Source organism: Mandrillus leucophaeus, unplaced genomic scaffold (genome assembly GCF_000951045.1).
Source record: "Mandrillus leucophaeus isolate KB7577 unplaced genomic scaffold, Mleu.le_1.0 Scaffold436, whole genome shotgun sequence".
NCBI lineage: Eukaryota > Metazoa > Chordata > Mammalia > Primates > Cercopithecidae > Mandrillus > Mandrillus leucophaeus.
The window spans coordinates 2,555,324-2,571,741 of NW_012104654.1; positions in this window are offsets into that span (position 1 = coordinate 2,555,324).

Here is a 16,418-nt window from a genome sequence, read left to right on the forward strand (position 1 = left end):
CACAGTAGAATTGTAATGTTCCTAACAAAAATAAATGATAAATGTTTGAGGTCATGGATATCCCAGTTACCATGATTTGATCATTACACATTGTATACTTATATCAAAATATCACATGCCCCTGTAAATATGTACAACTATTATATCCACAATAATTATAAAAATAAATTTTTTAAAGATAAGCATTTAAAATTACAAAGTTTTAAAGCACTGCTTATTAGCATTGCAGATATTTTGATATGTCATGTTTCATTTTTATTCTTTTCAAAGTATTTTCTAATTTCCCCTGTGATTTCTCTTTGACAAAAGTGTACTGTTCAACAATGTTCACTATGCAGGTCATGGGTACAATAAAAGCCCAGTCTTCGCTACTATGTAATATACGCATGTAAGAGACCTGGACTTGTATCCCCTAAATATATCTTTTAAAAGTGTACTGTTTAATTTCCAAATACTTGGGGGACTTTTCAGATATGTTTCTATTGTTTGTTTCCAGTTTAATTTTATTGTGATTAGTGAACATATTTTGAACTACTTCAATTGTTTTAAATTTATTGAGACTTGTTTTATGGAACATTGTATGGTCTGTCTTTGCTCATATTCCACATCCACTTGAAGAGAATGTATATTCTGCTGTTGTTAAAGAGTTAATTACAGTTAACATAGAGTTATATCAGCATTTGTATGGTTAGCGCTACAATATTGTAATATTAGTCATTGAAGCACCCATTATTAGCACTGTCAGTGAGAGTTTTGTGTATCTTACATAAGATGCTTTTAACCTTACACCCATCCCTTATTCAATAATCCATGTAATTATCAGCTGGAAATGATTAAGGAAGCAGGTGTAGTAAAATTTTTGAAAGGCAGTAAGTCACACTCAATTTGCACCCAAATCCAACACATCTGCTGAGAATGGTTTAGTTCTTAATTAAAATTTGATTTTGAATGGAAACGGCTTTTCCTGTCAGCCAGGGAAAAGCCACGGTCATATGCTTGGAAAGAGTTGAAGTGGCCTTTATCTTAGGTATCCACAGGAGAAACTACCTCAGGTGGTACATAAGCTAATATAAACCACAGAAAAAATTAAAATCAAATCCAGAACCAAATTCTGGGAGAGGGGAGATTGAAACTGATATGAGAGAATTTTCTGAGGACATGGAAATGTTTTATTTCATCATAAAGGTATAGGTTACACAGTAGCATACATTTGTTAAAATTGTACATACAAGGCCTGGCACGGTAGCTCACTCCTGTAATCCTAGCACTTTTGGAGGCCAAGGTGTGTGGATTTCTTGAGCTCAAGAGTTTGAGACCAGCCTGGGCAACATGTTAAAATCATGTCTCTATAAAAATACAAAAAAATTAGCCAGGCATGGTGGCACATGCCTATAGTCCCAGTTACTCAGGAGACTGAGGCACAAAATCACTTGATCTGGGAGGCAGAGGTTGCAGTGAGCTGAGACAGCACCACTGCATTCCAGCCTGGGCAACAGAGCAAGACTCTGTCTCAAAAAAAAAAAGTACATATAAGATTCCTTTAAAAGATATTTCACTGTTTAAAGCAAACAATAATATATTGTGAGATTTATGACATACAGAATTTTACTTTAGAAAAGTAAAAATGATTTGAAAGTGTACAATAAAAAAAACTTTAGTTTTTTTTTTTTTGAGACAGAGTCTCGCTCTGTCGCCCAGGCTGGAGTGTAGTGGCACCATCTTGGCTCACTGCAAGCTCTGCCTCCTGAGTTCACACCATTCTCCTGCCTCAGCTTCCCGAGGAGCTGGGACTACAGGCACCCGCCACCACGCCAGGCAAATTTTTTTTTCTTTTTTTTTTGTATTTTTAGTAGAGATGGGGTTTCACCGTGTTAACCAGGATGGTCTCGATCTCCTCACCTTGTGATCCGCCCGCCTTGGCCTCCCAAAGTACTGGGATAACAGGAGTGAGCCCCTCCCCTCCCTTTTTTTTTTGGAGACAGAGTGCCCCTCTGTTGCTGAGGCTGGAGCGCAGCACAGTGGTGCGATCTCAGCTCACTCTAACCTCTACTTCCCAAGTTCAAGTGATTCTCGTGCCTCAGCCTCCCGAGTAGCTGGGATTACAGGTGCTGCTCCACCATACCTGGCTAATTTTTGTATTTTTAGTAGAGACAGGGTTTTGCCATGTTGGTCAGGCTGGTCTCAAACTCCTGGCTTCAAGATATCTGCCCGCCTCAGCCTCCCAGACTTAGTGTGCATATTAAGTATCTGGGATGTTAAATATTTAATTACCATATTCCACAATAAAGATTCTGATTTTTTAGATCTGGGGTGGAACCTAGGAACTGGTTCGCTTAACTCTTCCAGGTGCTTCCTATAACGATAGTTCAGTGGCTCACACTTGAGAAATAATGAGCAGAAATAAATCTAAAGGGGACAAGGGAGAGAGAGGTTTCTGGTAGTTGGGAAGCGCTTTTTGAAAGAAGTAGGAGGTAGGGTAAACACTGTCAAATAGGAAACTTCTGCTAAAGTTCAATAAACAGTGAGGAGTTGCATGAATTTTGTAGAGAAACATTCATTGCCCAAAAGTCCTGAGATGTAAGGATCCATCCATTTGGTAAACTTCAATCCTATCATTATTTGGTGAATAGAAAGTTTAAAAAAACAAACAAAACCAACTGACTTCTGAACCATGTGTAACCATGGTAACCTTTTTACAACCACAATTCTCTAGAAGAGAAAGTAGTGAAAATGGCTAAGTAAACAATAAAGCATATTCTTTAAACATCCTAATGAAAACTAGTTGAAGAGAGGAAATGAATATAGTGAGACTTGGAATTGCAACTCAAGAAAATATTTTACAACATGATCTATACTAATCTCTCACACAACCTTTTCTCAGGGATAACAGGCAAGATAAGGCAGTTTTTTTTTTTCTTTTTGTAAAGAAACTTACTGTGATTAGTAAGTTAGAAGGTCTCTTAAGCTACATTAAAGTGAAGACTTGAATGTTGTCCTAATGCATTTAGAATTTGAAGATGAACAGGGATATGTGCAATGATTTATAATTCACATTGAGGTACGTATATCATGTATTAAAACTGAATGGTGATTTCAGTATCAGTTAGGAACTTGGTGATTAATAGGTTTTGAGACATGCCAAGGAATATCATTTTACTCTCCTATCTAGTGAGGTCTCCTATTCAAAGTCCATGTACTTGTTATGAGTTATATGAAAAGAACACATAGTCATTATAGTAATGGAAGGAGGCCATGACCCGAAATTAGTAAGTGCTAAACTCAGACACAAAGGAAACAGGCATAGACCATTTCCTTCTTCCTTATTTTTGTTGTGTTTGCATGCATGTGTGCATGTGTGTGTAGGTATAGGTGTATGCATTTTTATATGCTTTTATGCATTTGTGAATGAAATTGGTAGAAGTTATGGATATAGATAATGAAGTTGTACATTATTTATCAAATTTAGCATCAATGAAATGGGGTAAATATGTAGTGATTTAATTGAAAATTGAACCAAAAGCCTAATTAATGCAGAAATACATTCAAATTAATTAAAGAGCTGTCACAACCAGTCAGAATATTTTCATAATTACTGTGAATAGTTTTAAAAATTTCTACATAGATTTAATAATCTCAAGCACCTGGAGCATGTTATAATGATCTTATATTGGGAAATGATATATCCTCATCAGATAAATGTGCATGATGTTAAATTAATGTCTTTTTGAAGATGCTGTTAAATATAAAAAATCAAAGCAGGATATTGGAATACATGTACATATTCACACACAGTGACATTAGGAATCTACAAAAAATAGTCATTTTTCCCTGAATCAGAGCAATGAATCAGAATGATAAGGATGTAATGAGGACTGGTATGTTATTCCTTTTTGTGTTGTCCCTTTATTCAAGAATATGATCAAACCTCGGTCAAATGAAGTGCCTGAGATGAATGGGGAATAAAATATAAAATATATTTAAATGTTAAAGATGTGACTGATGAGTGCCTACTTCAGAGAGTCCCTAAATCGAATACCCTGTCAGCATTGAAGTGGAAGACAGTATTTTCATCTTGCATTGATCAGTTCCATTGAATTCTTACTGGGTTCAGAGTTCTATACTAGACATAAAAACACAAGGCTTAATAGAGTTGTTGCTGAGATAGAAAATATTGCCTCCTTGTACATCAATATTTATAATAATACCATTGGATCCTATCTATAAAGCAAATCAGTTGTGTAAATAAATAGTACTAGTTATTGGGAAAAGGTCTTATGCTAGCTAGCTGCGTAGTGCTTTGTATATATTGTCACCGTAAACCTACTTTACCATAATAGAAGTCATGCCCACAATGTGAACAGGGAGGATTTAAATTTTATTATCAATAAGGTATTGATAAATAATGTTCATATTGATGATTCATTTGCTGTAATTGCAAACTGTTCAACTGGAATTAAACTAGGCAATGAAGGAACTGTTCTCATTTAAATGGAATCTACACAGGGTTGAAAGCCACAGGACTTGTCCTCCTCCAGCTCTGGAGCAAGCCTGCCAGGTGACCTCCATAAGGTTGCAAGGTATTCCATTTTAAAACAAGTGGGCCCACATTCAAACTTTCCATCTGAAATATTTATGTCTGAAATATTTTATCTGGATAATACTTAATGTTTTCATTTGGAAAACAATTTGAGAAAATAACAAACTTAGCAATGTATCTTCTAGTTGAGTTTTAGTGTCACGTTATGACATATGGGAGACTTCCGACTTCCTGCCTGGATATTCACTAACAGTTACTGGATGAGAAACTGCTGGACAAAATCAAAAAAGTCCTTCAGGAGCTCAGAGCAGGAGTTTTTTTGAGCACAGTCTGGTCCACCTCTGGGCAGCAACCAAGAACACTGCCTCTGCCAGGCAGTAAGTGACTGCACAATCGTACTGGAGGTTTTAAATATTTGTTTGCCCTGATATAGTCATTTGGTTAGTTTTTAGATTGCCCCACTGCTCCATAGATGAGTAATAATTGAACACTTTGTCAAATATAGTTGGTTGCCTTAAATCAAAATTTATAAAACACAGTTAATTAGAACATTTCTTGATAAAAAAGATCAATGATAATGTTATGGGATCTTTGGGGTCTGGCTGGAAACCTCTGTGGCTGGTGGTGCCTTTGCCCGAGTTTTGCTCAGGCCTGCTGGGCTCGTTTCACCCACTTGGTCTGGCAGGCTGAGCTTGGCTTATGCTACCGGCCTGGTTCCCGTGCCTAGAAAGGGTGTCAGGCGTGGAACAGCGAGGGGTGTGTGAGTGAGCGTGTGGCCCGGCCACTGTACACAGACATGCTGGCTGCTGCAGTGGGGTGGGCAGCTCCAGGTTCCAGCATGGATGCCAGCTCTGTGAGGCTGTGGCTAGACCAGGTGCCCCACATACAGCTTTCATGACTGGCATCGGGCAACATGGTGGCACCCAGAAGCTTGGAGATGCCTGGAGCCCCAGGACCCCAAAGAGGGAGTCACAGCCCTGGCTTGGGGAGCTCCCAGGTCTGGGCCCCCCAAAGGGCTGCAACTCTTTTTTCCTTCTCTTTGCCCATAATGTGGCAAGCAAGGGGCATGTCTCAGCCCTGTTTGTGTTACAGCTCTTTCAGCCTTGCCATTTGGTGGTTTCTGAGTTCTTGTCCTGTGACCAGGAAGAATGAGGTACGCAGACAAATGAAGGGTGGGCCAGATGAAGAGGAGCTTTATTGAGCATTAGAACAGCTCAGTGGAAACCCACAGCGGGCAACTCCTTTCCTCAGCTAAGATGTCCCATCAGGAGTTCATCTCCTAACAGAGAGGGTAGCTCCTCTCTGCAGCTGGTCATTCCAATGTCTGCAGCTCTCAGCAGAGAGGAGGCTCTGGAGTGGGTAGCTCCTCTTTGAAGCTAGTCATCCTGACATCTGCTCTCAGCAGAGAGAAGGCTCTGGAGTGCGTAGCTCCTCTTTGAAGCTAGTCATCCTGACATCTGCTTTCAGCAGAGAGAAGGCTCTGGAGTGGGTACCTCCTATCTGCAGCTGGTCATCCCCACATCTGCTGAGCTCTGGTTGAGTCCAGGGCTTTTACGGGAGGAAGTGCATGCTGATTGGTTCATGGGCAACCATGGGCAGGCCAGAAAAGGCACCACAAGGTTGGTGGTGGCTGGCCTAAAGGTGGGGCCTCACCGGAGACCTGCCCTTTTCTTCCCAGGAGTCTGTCTCCCTCTGGCTGCCATTCATGGCACCCAGGCTGTTTGTACCAAGGAGCACCTGCAGGCCAGTGCTGAGTTGCCCTCCATCCCCCTTGGCTTCCCTCCCATGCTCATCCGTGGCCAAAGTCTGGAGAGAGCTGAGCTGACAGAGGGCTGGTGTGTCAGCACTGCCCTGAGTGTGTGCATACCCTGCCAGGCTGTGACAGCACCTGGGCTCAGTCCCAACTTTGCTTCAAGATCTGAGCAGGTGCTGACAGCAGGGAAAAGCCTGGCAGTGGGAGCAGGCATTTCTTTCTTTCTTTTTAAAAAATTTTTTTTGAGACCAAGTCTCGCTCTGTCGCCCAGGCTGGAGTGAAGTGGCATGACATTTCTGAGCCAGTGAGGGCAGGGAGGGCCTTCCCAGGCCCCCAAGAGTTCAGGGATGCCTAGGTTCGAAGCTGCAATTTGGGAAGCTGCAGTTGTGTAGGGGGCGGGGATCCTTCCTGCTCCATGGATCGGGAGGCCCGGGTCCGCAGCCATGACTTGCGTGGCTGCAGCTGTCCCTGGGAGGGCGGGGCTCCTACCTGCTTCATGGAGCAGGAGACCCAGGTCCGCAGCCATGACTTTGGGCAGCTGTGGTTGCACCCGGGGAACTCCCATCCCAGTAACTCATAAGGGGCAGGCCTCCCACTTGTCACTGGCTCCACAGAGTGTGCAGCCCCAGCTGTGCCTCCCTGCTTGAGCTGGCATGATGGCAGTGGCCACTGCAGACTGGCTGCTGCTGCCATCAATAAGTTTTAGAGTATGAATGTCATGTTATTAGCACATATAACAAATACCTTTTCTGTTGAAGCAACAAATTTCTTCTTTTGATACCAATATGTAGAAAAAATAATTTCCTTTTGAAAATTTACTGACAAACCCTCTGATACCACTTCATAGAACATGGGGCCATCAACATTCCATTTTGAAGCCAAGGGATCGTGTTTGATATTAGGTTCAAGGGAGTGAGGATAAGGTTGGTCTCCCTTTGTCTTTGACTGTTGTCAATTTGAATATGAAAGTTTAGTATTTTGTAGATGGATTAATAAGATCAAGGTAGAGATGTTTGTATGTATGCTTGTGTGTATGTGTTAATAAAAGTGTTCTGTATGTATTATCAATGAACCAAATTGATTTTGATGTTACACTTCTAAGAACTATTTTATTATAAAAATGAAGGAAGTCTAAATGTATCCTTCATCTTTCAAAAGCCTCACATTTTTAAATGAAGTAGATATTAATTATAAAATGTTTGCTGAATCAAAGAAGGAAGTGATTTGAAAGTAGGAAAAAAATGGAAAGCCTCTCATGAAAATAGTGCGCGTGGATGAAGGCTTTTAATGCTCCTTTTTCTAAGCATATGTCAAGATTTTGATTTTTTTCTTCCTCTGACCTAGGTATAGAACTTTTAGGGATGAATCTGTTCATTCTATCACTCTCAGCAGAAATCCCATTACAAAGAGGAAACTGTGATATTATGAAGACTGAAAATATCTATGTTTTAGTATAAACCTACTACAATATTTTGTCATGTTGCTAATGCACTTTCCCTAACAAGCAAAATTGTTCCATAACTCCATTTATAGGTTATATTTTTTTCCCATGGGTTATTTTTTTCTGTGCACCTTTGTCCTCTTCAATATCTCTTTACACAGATGCAACACGTTGCTTTCCATTTCTGTGAAAGTTAGTGAAACTTGAAAGCACATGTTGCAGTCAGCCATTTCACTCTTTCAGCAGACACCTTACCCAAAGGGAAGGAATTATGCAAACGTTGCCCCCAGCTAACACAACAAAGTGAGCAAATACAAGGCCTCCAATTTTGCTGTTAGTAACACAATTTGTCCTGCTAACAAGAACTTTTAATGGTTACTCGGAACTGCAGGTGTAGAAGACATTCTTTTATTTTGTATGAACTAGGGTAATTCCTCCATTTCAGCTGGCCTGCCTCAGGCTGTTCTCAGGGTGTTCCTAGGACCACCAGGGTGTCCTTAAGTCACTTTCCCACAGTTTACAAGGTCCTCTTTTATCCAACTATATATCTGGGTGAGGCCAGATTTTCTTCATATACTTCCACCAAAAACAACGCATCACAACAAATTGAATACCAAAGCAGTTATATGAATCCAACTGTCTTTTGTTAAGCACAACATGAAATAGCTTTTTCCAAAATGTAAGACAACTATTTTTCTTTTAAAAATATAGTCATTTTAATACAATGTTTAGTATTATGTATATTGTACATAATATGTACTTTTTTATTGTATAATGATTTATAAATAAATATTTCTAGATGCCACAGTATTAATTTTGAATCTGGTAAATATTGATGGATAGAACTGACACAGATTAAACATTCCTTTGGGTTCCTGATTTTTAAGAGTGTAAAGGGTCCTGAAACCAAAAAGTTTCAGATTTGATGTTTTAGAGCATGACATCTACCCACTAAAGCAGAAGACAACTAATACTTTTTCCTTAAAATAAGAATTTGAGGGAATATATTTTGGGGTGTATTGTCTCAAGCATATATTTCAAGGTAGTTTTCATGGCATTGGTGTGAAAGTCTAAGAATATCATTGCTAAAATAAACAAATGAAAACATTTAGAATGCAAGGTATTTATTTTTTATTCTAGTTGTGTGACTCAAACTTCTATATAAATTAAATTAACAATGACATTTCCAAATAAATAGTTCCCTTGGTGTTGTGTGAATTAGAGAGTGAAAAGTCATGAGTACAGGCACACCTCATTATATTGTTCTTCACTTTATTGTGCTTCACATATATTGTGTTTTTCTTACAAATCGAAGACTTATGGTAATCCTGCATTGAGCAAGTCTATCAGCACCATTTTTCCAATAGTATGTGCTCACTTCATGTCTCTTGTCATGTTTGGTAATTCTCACAGTATTTCAAACTTTTTCATCATGATTATATCTTTCATAATAATTTGTGATCAATGATCTTTGATGTTACCATTGTAATTGTTTTGGGGTGCCGTGAAACACATGCTTGGAAGACAGTCAACTTAATTAACAAATATGCGTGTTCTCACTGCTCCACTGACTAGCCATTCCCCTATCTCTCTCCTCTCCTCTGGCCTCCCCCTTTCCTGAGGCATGACAATACTAACATGTCAACCAATAACCCTACAATGGCCTCTCAAGTGTTCTAGTGAAAGGAAGAGTTGCACATCTCTTACTTCAAATCAAATGCTAGAAACAAGAAAGCTTTGTGAGAAAGGCATGTTGAAAGCCAAGATAGGCTGAAAGCTAGGCTTCTTGTACCAGTTAGCCAAGTTGCAGGTGCAAAAGAAAAGTTCTTAAAGGAAATTAAATTGCTACTCCAATGAACACCCAAATGATAAGAAAGTGAAATAGTTTTATTGCTGATATTGGGAAAGTTTTAGTGGTCTGGATAAAAGATCAAACCTGCCACAGCATTTCCTTAAGCCAAAGCCTAATCCAGAGCGAGGCCCTAACTCTTTTTAATTCAACAAAGGCTGAGAGAGGTGAAGAAGCTGCCAAAAAAAAGTTTGAAGCCAGCAGACAGGTTGGTTCGTGAGGTTAAAGGAAAGAAGCCACATCCATAACATAAAAGTGAAAGGTGAAGCAGCAAGTGCTGATGGAGAAGCTGCAGCAAATTATCTGGAAGAACTAGCTAAGATAATTGATGAAGGTGGCTACATTAAATAACAAATTTTCAGTGTAGATGAAACAGTCTTGTGTTGTAAGAAGATGCCATCTAGGATTTCACAGATACAGAGAAATTAATGAGTGATTTCAAAGCTTTGAAAAACAGGCTCAATCTCTTGTTAGGGGCTAATGTAGCTGGTGAGTTTAAGTTGAACCCAGTGCACATTTTCCATTCCAAAAATCCTAGAACCCTAAAGAATTATGCTAAATCTACTCTGCCTGTGCTCTATAAATGGAACAACAAAGCCTGGAGGATAGCACATCTTTTGGCAGTATGGTTTTTTGACTATTTTTAGCCCACTGTTGAAACATCCTGCCCAAAAGATGTCTTTTGAAATATTACTTCTTATTGACAATGCACCTAGTCACTCAAGAGTACATCTGATAGAGATGTACAAGAAGATGAATGTTGTTTTCATGCCTGCTACATCCATTTGGTAGCCTAAGGATCAAGGAGTAATTTTTGACTTTCAAGTCTTAATTCATACATATTATATATATATTTTTTGTAAGGCTATAGATGCCATAAATAGAGTATATTTTGATAAATCTGGGTAAATTCAAATCCTTCTAGAAAGGACTCACCATTCTCGATGCATTAAGAACTTTAATGATTCATAGGAGGAGGTCAAATATCAACATTAACAGGAGTTTGGAAGAAGTTTATTCCTACCCTCATGGATGACTTTGAGGGATTCAAGACTTCAGTGGAGGATGTAACTGCAGATGGAATGGAAACAGCAAGAGAACTAGAATTAGGAGGGGAGCCTAAATACATGACTGAATTGCTGCAATCTCATGATAAAAAACTTGAACGTATAAGGAGGTGCTTCTTGTGCATGAGCAAAGAAAATGATCTCGAAATCTCTTGAGAAACTGACTGCTGGTAAAGATATTGTGAATGTTGTTAAAGTGATAGAAAATGATTTAGAATATTACATAAACTTAGTTGTCAAAACAGTGGCAGGGTTTGAAAGGGTTGACTCCAATTTTGAAAGAGATTCTACTGTGAGTAAAATTCTGTCAAACAACCTTGCCTACTCCAGAGAAATCTTTTGTGAAAGGAAGATTCAATGTATGCAGCAGATTTCATTGTTGTCTTATTTTAAGAAATTGGCACAGCCACTCCAATCTTTAGCAACCACCCCCAATCGATCAGCAGCCATCAACATTGAGGCAAGACCCTCCACCAGCAAAAAGATTATGAATCATTGAGGGCTCAGATAATTGTTAGCATTTTTTAGCAAAGAAGTATTTTTAAAATAAGGCATGTACATTTTTTAGACATACTATCATATGCCTAATAGATTACAGTACAGTGTAAATATAACTTTTATATTCACTGGAAACCAGAAAACTCATGTGACTCACTTGTTGCAATATTCACTTTATCTCAGTGGTCTGGAACTAAATCTGCAATATCTCCAAGATATGATTGTATTCTAAATTATGACCAAACAATTATTTTGACACTTGCTTTCATTTTTATACCACCTTTTCCCCCATTTGCCATTGCTATTTGTTATTTATTTACAGTATTTAGGCATCCAAATTATTTTTTGAATCAAGTTATCTTCCTTTTATTTATGTCATGCTAGTCTGGATTATTTTCTTCCAAAAATTGTAAATACCCTATAGAAAGAATTATGTTTAAATTTGTTCACCCTCACTTATATACTGTTCGTGAGAATGTAAATTAGCCCAGCCACTATTGAGAGCAGTTTGGAGATTTCTTAAAGAACTAAAAGTTGAACTAACACTTGACCCTGCAATCTCATCACTAGGTATACACCCAGTGGAAAATAAATCATTCTACCAAAAGAAAACATGCACTCCTATTCACAATAGCAAAACCATGGAATAAACCCAATAGCCCATCAATGGTGGATTGAATAAAGGACATGTGCTACATATACACTGTGTGTATTAGTTCATTCTCACACTGCTAATAAAGACATGCCCGAGACTGGATAACTTGTAAAGGAAAGAAGTTTAATTGACTCACAGTTAAGCATGACTGAGAATGCCTCAAAATCATGGCAGAAGATGAAGGAGGAGCAAAGGCACATCTTACGTGGTGGCAGGCAAGATACCGAGTGCAGGGGAACTACCTTTTATAAAACCATCAGATCTTGTGAGAATTAGTCACTATCACAAGAACAGCATGGGAAAAACCCACACCCATGATTTAATTACCTCATGACAGGTCCCTCCCGTGACACATGGGGATTATGGGAGCTACAATTCAAGATGAGATTTGGGTGGGGACAAAGCCAAACCATAGCATTTCACCCCTGGGTTCTCCCAAATCTCATATCTTCATATTTCAAAACCAAGCATGCCTTCCCAACAGTCCTCCAAAGTCTTCACTCACTTCAGCATTAACTCAAAAGTCCACAGTCTCATCTGAGACAAGGCAAGTCCCTTCTGCCTATGAGCCTGTAAAATCAAAAGCAAGTTAATTGCTTCCTACCTGCAATGGGGGTACGGGCTTTGGGTAAATACAGCCATTCCAAATGGGAGAAATTGGCCAAAACAAAAGGGGCTACAGAGCCCATGAAAGTCTGAAATCCAGTGGGGCAGTCAAATTTTAAAGCTCTGAAATAACCTCCTTTGACTCCAGGTCTCATATCCAGGTCACACTGATGCAAGAGGTGGATTCCCATGGTCTTGGGCAGCTCCACCCTTGTGACTTTGCAGGGTAAAGCTTCCTTCCCAGCTACTTTCATGGGTTGGTGTTGAGTTTCTGCACCTTTTCCAGGTGCATTGTGCAAGCTGTTGGTGGATCTACCATCCTAGGGTGTGGAGGATGGTGGCCCTCTTCTCACAGCTCCACTAAGCAGTCCCCAGTGGGGATTCTGTGTAGGGGTACTGATCCCACATTTCCCTTCCACACTGCCCTAGCAGAGATTCTCCATGAGGGCTCCACCTCTGCAGCACACCTCTGCCTGGACATCCAGGTGTTTCCATACATCCTCTGAAATCTAGGCAGAGGCACCAAAACCTCCATTTTTGACTTCTGTGCACCCAGAAGGCCCAACACCATGTGGAAGCTGCCACGGCTGGGGCTTGCACCCTCTCAAGCCATGGCTGGAGCTGTACCTTGGCCCCTTTTAGCTATAGCTGGAGTGGCTGGGAGGCAGGGTACCAAGGCCTGAGGCTTCACACAGCAGGGAGGCCCTGGGCCAAGCCCACAAAAGCATTTTTTCCTCCTAGGACTCTGGGCAGGCAGGCTGGTGATGGTAGGGGCTGCCTCAAAGTTCTCTGACATGCCCTGGAGATGTTTTCCCCATTGCCTTGGTGATTAGCATTTGGCTCCTCATTATTTATGCAAATTTCTGCAGCTGGCTTGAATTTCTCCCCAGAAAATGGGTTTTTCTTTTCTATAGTATTGTCAGGCTGCAAATTTTCAAAACTTTTATGCTCTGCTTCCCTTTTAAACATAAGTTCCAATTTCAGATTACCTCTCTTAAGTTCAAAGTTCCACAGGTCTCTAGGGCAGGGAAAAATGCTGCCAATCTATTTGCACAGCAAGAGTGACCTTTACTACAGTTTCCAACAAGTTCCTCGGCCTGGATCTTATTGTCCATATCACTATCAGCGTTTTTGTCAATTCATTCAACAAGTCTTTAGGAAGTTCTAAACTTTCCCACACTTTTCTGTCTTCTTCTGAGTCCTCTAAACTGTTCCAACCTCGCCTGTTACCCAGTTCCAAAGTTGCTTCCATAACTTCAGTTATCTTTATAACAGCACCCCACTCTACTGGTACCAATTTGCTATATTAGTCTGTTCTCATGATGCTAATAAAGACATAAGCAACACTGGGTAATTTGTAAAGGAAAGAGGTTTAATTGACTTACTGTTAAGCATGGCTGGGGAGGCCTTACAATCATGGTAGAAGGCAAAGGAAAAGCAAAGGTACTTCTTACATGGCAGCAGGCAAGAGACTGTGTGCAGGGGACCTGCCCTTTATAAAACCATTAGATGTCATGAGGCTTATTCACTATCATGAGAACAGCAAGGCAAAAACCTACCCCCATGATTTAATTACCTCCCACTGGGTCCCTCCCACAACATGTGGGGATTATGGAAGCTACAATTTAAGATGAGATTTGGGTGGAGACACAACCAAACCATATCACTGTGGAATACTATGTATCCATAAAAGTCAATGAAATCATGTTCTTTGCAGCAACATGGATGCAGCTGGAGGTCATTATCCTAAGCAAATCAATGCAAGGACAAAAACCTAAATACTGTATGTTCTCAAATGTAAGAGGGAGCTGAACATTAGGTCCACATGGACATAAAGACGGGAACAATAGATACTGGGGTCTACTAGAGGAGGGAGAGAGGAGGCCAGGCACGGTGGCTCACACCTCTAGTCCCAGCACTTTGGGAGGCTCAGGTGGGCAGATCACGAGGTCAGGAGATTCAGACAATCCTGGCTAACATGGTGAAACCCTGTTTCTACTAAAAAATACAAAAAATTAGCCAGGCGTGGTGGCAGGTGCCTGTAGTCCCAGCAATTTGGGAGGCTGAGAGGCAGGAGAATGACCTGAACCCAGGAGGCGGATGTTGCAGTGAGCCAAGATCATGCCACTCCAGCCTGAGTGACAGAGCAAGACTCTGTCTCAAAAAAAAAAAAAAAATGAGGGAGAGAGGTAGGTGGGCAAGGGTTGAAAAACTACCTACTGGGTGCTATGCTCACTACCTCGGTGACGAGTTTAGCCATACCCCAAACTTCTGCATCATGGGAAATACTTTTGTAACAAACCTGCACATGTGCCCCCTGATTCTAAAATAAAAGTTGAAAAGAAAAAAAAGTGGTCCCTAAAATACAAAATATGGTATAGTAGGTACAAAATGATCCTTATTACATGAATTAGCAGATGTTATAAAATTTAGTTAGTTCAATTAATATTACATCTAATAAATCTAATTGTTTTATTTTGGGTGAAGTTGCAAAAACAATGATAAGACTCATGGGACTAAATTATTTCTATAGTCCTCTTACTCTTTATACTCAATAAAAGTATGTCTTCTCAGAATTGAGTTTTAAAAATTTGTTTCCCCCAAATCAAAGGTTACAATTTAAAAATCTTTTCACGTGTTTTGCTTACTGTGTTCCCACTTTCTCAAGAAATAGGAAAAATACGCGACATATTTGTGAAACATTTATTTCATGAACTTTAAATAAAATTGCTATGATACAAAGAGATGGATGACTCATTTAAATCAGAGAGTTAGAAAAATGGTTCTTCGCTTAAAATGTCAGTAAAATCAGCCACATCTAGACCTCCACAAATTCATCCCCACTTTAAAGTCACTTTAAAGTGATTTTAGCAAGTTTGGGTGAAACTTATTTCAGGTTTAAGAAAAGCTGGGTTTTTTTTTCCCCTTTCAGAAGTCACTTCCAAAAAACAACTTTTTATTAAAAATTTTAAACCTAAAAGTTTAAAATTCAAAACCAATTCAACGGTAGGTGTGGGCCACAAAGAAGTAGGTGTAAAATGGTCAGGAACGAATCAGCAACAGTAGGGAAAGCTGGTTTAAGAGTCTGGCAGAGAGACTATTATGGCATCTACAGCTCTGCCTAATGGAAGAGCATTTGGAAAACTGAATTAAAGCTGAAAACTGCCACATACACAAGAAGTATATGTTTCAAAAAACAAAGCCAGCAGTTAGAAGGGGCAGAGAGGGAAAGAGTGAGAGAGTGAGAGCAAGAGTGAGTGAGTGAGTGAGAGAGAGAGAGAGAGAGAATAAGCTTCAGGAATGCACAAAAAAGTCATTCCTATTATGTAAATTAGAACTTAGAGCAGTGTCATAAACAAAAACTGAGATTTTTCTGTCATTAATAAATTCCCTAATGAAAACTACAATGATCAACTGTGCAGAAGATCAAAGAACATGAAAGATTATAGATGAAGACCAGCAAAATTATATAATTGTAAAAAAGAGTATTAAGACAAATTCTTCAGCCAGGTAATCCTTAATGATGCAGGATTTAAAGTCAATATCATTTGTAAGTATTGGTATCTAGTTAACTGATGTTGTACACAATTTAAATATTGTATTTAGCAAATTATTATTCTGTATCAGTGTTTCTCAGCCTGTCTTTAAAAAATTATCAGTCCCATATAGAGAAAAAAATTAATTTAAATTTACCTTTTACCTAAGGAGATAATTGAATGCTAAAGAATAATATTTTGCTGGGTAAGTTACAAACCCAGCAAGATTTGCTGCCCTGTCCCCACCAAAAGAACTGATCTTACTTCTTTGGGGGGCAATATTACTCTAGTTGAGAAGGCATGTTCTATTTGAATTCAATGTTTCTCATTTTTTAATATCAACCATTTCAAAATCTTTTCAGTTACAGGTAAAAAAAATGAGAACATCTGCTGGGCGTGGTGGCTCATGCCTGTAATCCCAGCACTTTGGGAGGCCAAGGCAGGCAGATCACGAGGTCAGGAGATCGAGACCATCC